The sequence below is a fragment of the Daphnia pulicaria genome, unplaced genomic scaffold (assembly GCF_021234035.1).
Source record: "Daphnia pulicaria isolate SC F1-1A unplaced genomic scaffold, SC_F0-13Bv2 h1tg000159l, whole genome shotgun sequence".
In the NCBI taxonomy this organism is placed as follows: domain Eukaryota; kingdom Metazoa; phylum Arthropoda; class Branchiopoda; order Diplostraca; family Daphniidae; genus Daphnia; species Daphnia pulicaria.
In genome coordinates, this window is record NW_025804846.1 from 7501 (window position 1) to 15000 (window position 7500).

At 48.7% G+C, this 7500-nt stretch overlaps 3 non-coding genes across 3 annotated transcripts in view; all 3 read right to left on the minus strand.

Annotated features, from left to right (window-relative positions):
* Positions 1 to 768, minus strand: part of LOC124319351 — a 4576-nt gene extending 3808 nt beyond the window's left edge. The window contains exon 1 of the ribosomal RNA XR_006913045.1: positions 1 to 768. This exon is cut by the window's left edge and continues 3808 nt beyond it. This is a non-coding gene — a ribosomal RNA (large subunit ribosomal RNA).
* A 641-nt stretch (positions 769 to 1409) lies between these two features.
* On the minus strand, positions 1410 to 1562 carry LOC124319350. Its single transcript, XR_006913044.1, has one exon. It is a non-coding gene; the product is annotated as a 5.8S ribosomal RNA (ribosomal RNA).
* A 937-nt stretch (positions 1563 to 2499) lies between these two features.
* Positions 2500 to 4794, minus strand: LOC124319354. The gene has a single exon (XR_006913047.1). It is a non-coding gene; the product is annotated as a small subunit ribosomal RNA (ribosomal RNA).
* Between the last annotated feature and the right edge of the window lie 2706 nt (positions 4795 to 7500).

The window sequence follows — 7500 nt, forward strand, 5'->3', positions numbered from 1 at the left end:
CTCTTTTACAAAAAAAAGCTACGACACCTCCCGGGAGGAGACAGGTCACGACCGGGCAGTACTGTTGGGAAACGCCGCGCTCGTCATCGCGGCACCCGCGAAGGTAACCACGAAACTCGCTAACGGACGCCCCGTGTAACAGACACCCAGTCGGTCGCGGAGTCCTACTAGGCCCCCCACTTGCGGACCTTGGCGTGGCTATTGCGATCGCAGAACGACTTATGCAAGAGAGCCGCCAATTCAGGCAGTCTCCATGCAGCGTTAAGGGCATACAACCAAGTGCCGGGAGCGGGGACTTGTTCGACCTTCGAGGGCCCACCCGTTTAACCCCCTGAACGGTTTCACGCACTCTTGAACTCTCTCTTCAAAGTTCTTTTCAACTTTCCCTCGCGGTACTTGTTCGCTATCGGTCTCGTGGCGATATTTAGCCTTAGAAGGAGTTTACCTCCCGCTTAGGGCTGCACGCTCAAGCAACCCGACTCTTGGGAAGGGATCCGATGCACGGTCTCGGCTCGTCTTATCTACGGGCCTGACACCCTCTGTGGGTTGCTCGCCCCGTTCATGGAGACTTGGACGATAGATACCGGACAGACGCGCACGATCCTCCCGAACACCACATTCCTCGGCACCCGCTCAACCGGGCGCGAGGTTCGGTGCTGGGCTCATCCCTGTTCGCTCGCCGCTACTAAGGGAATCCTTGTTAGTTTCTTTTCCTCCGCTTACTGATATGCTTAAGTTCAGCGGGTAGTCTCATCTAAACTGAGGTCAGAATGAATTGTTTGTTTTCAAAAGGAGACAACACTTTATCTAGCTCGGCAGACTTTGGCGTTTTAAAGCCGGGAAAGATTGAATAATTGCCGGTTCAAATTTTTTTTTTTCGAAATAAAGCGAGTCTCTCGTTATTCGCAAAAATTAATTTACGAAAAGTGACAGGGCGTCCTGCGGCTTTTTGTATTGAAACAACGCGTCGTGCGCGAACCAAGCTTGCATAACGAGCGGTTAGAGTGAGTGATAATTCGCGGTGGTCGACACTTCGACACGCCCGGCGCACACACACAACTAAACTCGCGTTGAAGCGGTATATCGCGCACACGCAGCCGACACCTTGTTCGAGAAGATGTGTTTATTTCTAAAATTTTTTTTTGAGTTGGCTCAAAAATTTCCCATCTGTTTTGCCATCGAAAAAGGTTTCTTTTGAATAGAGAGGAAAAAAACAAAACAGGGCGAACCTTCTTTTATTTTTCCCCCTTTTTTGTATTTGAGGCATCGCGGACACTTAAGTCGCGCGGCACCCAGACGTTAGAGATTCGGGAGCTTTTATGCGGTCAGGCCGGGTGAAAAATAAATCTCGCCGCGACCCAACATGCAAAACCAAGACTGAAAAAATCTCTGTTCGTTCATCATTCGACCGACCCTCAGTCAGATGTGGCCCGAGCGAGAAGCTGGGCCGCCATTTACGTTCAAGATTTCGATGCTCCATGTGTTCTGCAGTTCGCATGGATTAGCGCACTTTGCTGCGCTCTTCATCGATCCACGAGCCTAGTGATCCACCGTTCAGGGTCGTATATAAAACGACATATTCGTTTTCTTCTCTCTTTTTCTCCAACCCGCCCAAGCAAATGAATGCGAGGGCGGAGAAAGAAAGCCAGAAAGAAAATGTTCCGATAAACACTCGTACTAGAATTTGGGTTTAGTGTGTTATTGTGATTTTGAATTCTTCCTACTTCATCGAGAGGGCGAAGGGCAAGCTTAAAAAACATTCGGTTTTCAACGGCATAGTGTCGGGCTTTGGAGTGTTAGTCTATACGACGCACACGCACGCAACCACGAGTATCTACGCCCGAAAAGAACGTCCAGAGTAAAGTCTCACACTTTCGTCCCCCACCGAGAATCAAAAAATCCCGAAGACGAAGAGAGAAACAAAAAAAAAACAATTTCGATTGGGCGTATCCGCTTTAAACCACCGCGCATCAGAGCGCCTGATACCCGTTCAAAATCTTGATGTTTTTTTTTTTTTTTTTCCGACTCTCCATCCACCGAGTTTTTATTTTTCAAAGTGTTTGATTTAGGGACTAAGACTTTATAAAATCTCCTTTATTGTTCCTTCGGTACTCGCGGCCCAGGCGGGCTATCGTATTCTTCACTCTACTAACGTCAACACTGTGAGCGCCGCTAAAGGTCGAATGAATCTATAGAGACATTCACCATCGAAGCAGGAAGAATTTGCTCACGGCCATAGACCAAATCGAAAGACTTTGTGTTTTTTTTTGAGCCGAGAGGAAAGAAAAATCAATTTGAAAAGGCGAATCCGCTTTAAACCACCGCGCATCAGAGCGCCTGATACCCGTTCAAAATAAATGATTTTCTTCCGTCAACCCACACATAGTTCATACGATGTCTTACGCCGAAAGACTTTTGATGGGGTTTTTTTTGTTTTGCAACTTTTAGTTGTTTCGTGCTCAACCAAAGCCATATGCGCAAAACATTTGTCTTGTTCGTTTATGATCCTTCCGCAGGTTCACCTACGGAAACCTTGTTACGACTTTTACTTCCTCTAAAGGATCAAGTTCGACCATCTTTCAGTCTCGCCGTTGGTAGGCACCGCACGGGCAGAGATTGCTCCCCACTCGACGGCACCCCGACAAGCCCGTCCGAAGGCCTCACTAAATCATTCAATCGGTAGTAGCGACGGGCGGTGTGTACAAAGGGCAGGGACGTAATCGACGCGGGCTAGTGACCCGCGCCTACTAGGGATTCCTGGTTCATGGGGATCATTGCAGTCCCCAATCCCAACCACGAAGGAGGTTCAGCGGTTACCCGGTCCTTTCGGACAGGGAGAGTGAAACACGCTGATTCCTTCAGTGTAGCGCGCGTGCGGCCCAGGACATCTAAGGGCATCACAGACCTGTTATTGCTCACTGTCACGCGGCTGGACGCCGCTTGTCCCTCTAAGAAGACTGCGTGACGGACGCGAGAGCAGAAGGTATCGCCGGGGATGACGACGACCGAATAACAATAGAGCCAGCCCCCGCGAGACATTCCCGACAAAGCCCCGCCATACCTCATCCGCCAGGCAACCAACCCGTGAAGGCCGTACACCCGACGAACAAAGCACAACGAAACCAAGCCGAGAGATTGCCTCACTAAAGGAACCAGTCCCACCGAGACCCGAATCGCCGCCACCTGATCCCGACGCCTCCGTACTCCCTTCGGTTTCAATTGATAAAACCCGTCACCTATTTAGCAGGCTAGAGTCTCGTTCGTTATCGGAATTAACCAGACAAATCGCTCCACCAACTAAGAACGGCCATGCACCACCACCCACCGAATCAAGAAAGAGCTCTCAATCTGTCAATCCTTCCAGTGTCCGGGCCTGGTGAGGTTTCCCGTGTTGAGTCAAATTAAGCCGCAGGCTCCACTCCTGGTGGTGCCCTTCCGTCAATTCCTTTAAGTTTCAGCTTTGCAACCATACTTCCCCCGGAACCCAAAGACTTTGGTTTCCCGGAAGCTGCCCGTCGAGTCATTGGAGTAACTCCGACGGATTGCTGGTTGGCATCGTTTATGGTTAGAACTAGGGCGGTATCTGATCGCCTTCGAACCTCTAACTTTCGTTCTTGATCAAGGAAAACATTCTTGGCAAATGCCTTCGCTGTTGTTCGTCTTGCGGCGGTCCAAGAATTTCACCTCTGTCGCCGCAGTACGAATGCCCCCGTCCGTCTCTATTGACCATTACCTCGGGTCCAAAAGTAAAAGACCAGCAAAATCGGACCGAGGTCCTATTCCATCATTCCATGCTGCGATATTCAGGCGTTGGGATACACCTGCTTTGAGCACTCTAATTTGTTCAAAGTAAACGTTGCCGGCCGCCCGAGACACCCGGTGAAGGGCACCCCGAACGATTGACTGGGTGGAGCGAATCGAGTCAACTACGACCAAAATTTAAAAAAGAACCCGAAAGAACTTTCCAACTCTGGCCGCAGATACAACAACGACGCACCGACCACCACTCCGGCGATGTTGTCCGACCGTGAAGAGAGTCGGGCTTTGACACCCGGGCTCCCAGAGCGTGAAACGCAACACCCTTGATTCAGAGCGGCGCCGCCCGGCCGAAGACAGACATCCGACTACGAGCTTTTTAACCGCAACAACTTTAATATACGCTATTGGAGCTGGAGTTACCGCGGCTGCTGGCACCAGACTTGCCCTCCAATGGTTCCTCGTTAAAGGATTTAAAGTGTACTCATTCCAATCACGGGGCCTCGGAAGAGTCCCGTATCGTTATTTTTCGTCACTACCTCCCCGTGCCGGGAGTGGGTAATTTGCGCGCCTGCTGCCTTCCTTGGATGTGGTAGCCGTTTCTCAGGCTCCCTCTCCGGAATCGAACCCCGATTCCCCGTTACCCGTTGCAACCATGGTAGGCGCGTAACCTACCATCGACAGTTGATAAGGCAGACATTTGAAAGATACGTCGCCGGCGCGAAGGCCGTGCGATCGGCGTGAAGTTATCCAGAGTCACCAAAATTGGTACGGTGCGCGAGCCCGAAAGCCCGGCCCCGACTGGTTTTGATCTAATAAAAGCACCTCTTCTGCGAGCCCGAAAGCCCGCAGTCGAGGCTCGAGTGCATGTATTAGCTCTAGAATTACCACAGTTATCCAAGTAGGATGGAGTGGATCTAAGGAACCATAACTGATTTATTGAGCCATTCGCGGTTTCGCCGTCTAGCGGCTTGTACTTAGACATGCATGGCTTAATCTTTGAGACAAGCATATGCTACTGGCAGGATCAACCAGGTATTTCGTGTATGTTTGTTTGATATGCATCCGGCGAGTTGCGGGTTTTTATTTCGCCCACGCATCACCAAACACACACCAAATCAACACGTTTTTCGTTTTTTTTCTTTTTCTTCGGAAACTAAAATTTTTGATCGCAACGCCTGGCGTGTCACAGCGAGTCCCAGTGAAGAGAAACACCGATCCGATCCGTTTGTTGGATTTTTTTCATTTCAATTTCCAAAGTCAAAGACCATTCAACGGTCTATGAGCCCAAAGTGAATCGGATTCATTCGACCGGTCTTGATATATTCATCAACTTTTTTTCCCGTATTACGGTTTTCGACGGTCATATGTGGCGTGCTGTATGCTCATAAGTCAAGCCTGCTTTACTAAGCTGACAAGCATACATCTTTTAAATTTTTGTGGGCTCAGAGTTTTATTTTTATTTTTCCACCGCCGAGGCACACTCTCGCATCACCCCGCACGACACACACACACACACACACCTCACCGCTCAACGGTCACACGAGGCAGAATTTTCCGCAAAGACTTTCGAAGAGAAAGAGAAAACTCGGAACAACCGCGGTCAGAGGCCAGCATAGAGGCATCGTATAGAAAGTCATGGGCGGAAAAAAACAAATCATTTCAAGTCGAGACAAGCAACCAGACTACCCCTATAAAAGTGCGCAATTCTTTAAGAGTTCACCGAAGAATGACCGAGATCAAGTATGCACGAAACGAACATATTCCAAGGGCAGCTGAATAAGCGATTCTGCGCCGAAGCGCGAGAAAAGCAAGCGGTACACCGATGGGGATCGTTTTTTTATCGTGTTAGATTCGTTGTTGTCAAGCAAGGATTCTCAAAATGTTTTTTGCATTGCACCCAAGTTTCGTACTGATTACTTGTCGCAGACCGGTGACTGTCAAAAAAAATTTTTTTACGTTTTTTCTTGAGAGGTCACTGCCTACACACAACTCCGGGCGGGCCGTACACTCACAGCCGTTTGAATTCTCCCTTCGTGTGTCATGGCCATAACTGAGCGTACATCTTACCGGGCGCCGAGTTGATCTGGCTTGTTCGATGAACGTTCGGGATACGTACAATCGATATAGCTCCAACCGTAACTCGTTTGTAATTACGCCGGCCATACTCAGCGGGCGCTCAGCTCAGCTCTCGATATCTTCCGTCGAAGGGAAGTTCGTAGTAAAAGAGAGTCAGAGTCGACGCCACATTTTGCGGTCCTCGCATCTCATCCGATTTTTGAATTTTATAGATTTGCCATCACTTCCACCCAATTCTCTCGTATATTTCAATCTCTTGACTTTGTCCGACCGGGCCGTCTTCGCCCCCCTTCAACTCCGTCCATCTCCACTTCTGTGTTCCACACAACGAGCTTCCGTCAAACGGCAAAATGTGAAATATGCGCACGCCGCACGAAATAATTTGAAAGCGTTCTGTTTGGTGGCTTTTTTATTTTTTATCTCTCGGCTCACACACACACACACACATTTCCGCCTGAACGGTAATTTTTTTTGATACGGTGTCAAAAAGTGAAAAGACGCGCACCATTTTCTTTTCTCTTCCGTATCGTCGCTGACGGTAAACGCTGATGGTTATGATGCCGTAAGTTTGGAAGAAAGAATCTTTCCCGTCTTGTCTTGTTACGGTAAAATAACAAAGAACAAGCGTCCGATTTCTCTCACAGACGGCCACAGACAAACCACACGTGCCGAAGAAACGAAACGTCCGAAACCAAAAAAATGTTTGACGCGCGCACCTCTTCTGAACTTTTCGACCAAGAGTCGTTGGATCGAGTGACGAGCTTCTCAGCTGTCGCACCAATCGGTGAAGCGGGCGTTTGAATTCCCGTCCACATCGCGGTTCGGATATATTTTTACATATACCGACCATCGGAAATTTCGAAAACGGTTTTACCGAAGGAATGATATTTCACACACCGACAGCTCATCGAGTTCGTCTCCGTTCAACGGTTTTTTTTTTTAAGACTTTTTGATCGCATGGGGCTAAACTGGTTAGAGCAAAGCCGCGATCCAAGCAGTGAAAAAAAAACAAAGACAGTGCAAGCGCGATCGAACGGAATCGAAACTAAAATCATGTGAAGTGGCGGGCGGAAAGGAGCTCAGCTACGGTGGAAATGAAACTACAACTAACGCCGAACCGGACAACTTCCCATTCTGCGTCTTCGTTTCATTTCCCAAAGCTCCCCGTCGATACCAAAGTTTTTGCGTCGAAGCTACTAAAGAAATTTCGCGCTTTCCTTTTCGCCTCTTTCGCCTTCCCTTCGATATCTATCCAACCACCGGCTTCGACTTTATTTCTTTCACCCGTCTATTCGCCCGATAGTCGACGGTCGGCCATTCTTTGGTATCGGCCAGGCGGACTAACAAGAAGTAAGACTCGTTTGAAAAATTTGGACCGGGCTTTACAATCGCTGCTTGTCGTAATGTCGCAAATTTGAAAAAAATTTTCAATTCGAGAAACCAAACTATTCGACACTTCGAAAATTTTTGGGACTCTGAAAATTTTTCCGAGTTTAGGAATCGAGACCTCTTCTATACTAAGGAAAACCACTAATGTTCCGCCGCATAATGTCTCCGTTTTCCGGCTCATTTTTAGCGATTGGACGGGGACATTGCCCCATCCAACCGCCAGCCGACTTTCAGGAACCGTCGTTTTCAAAGTTGGGACTTAGAAAATTTTCGACG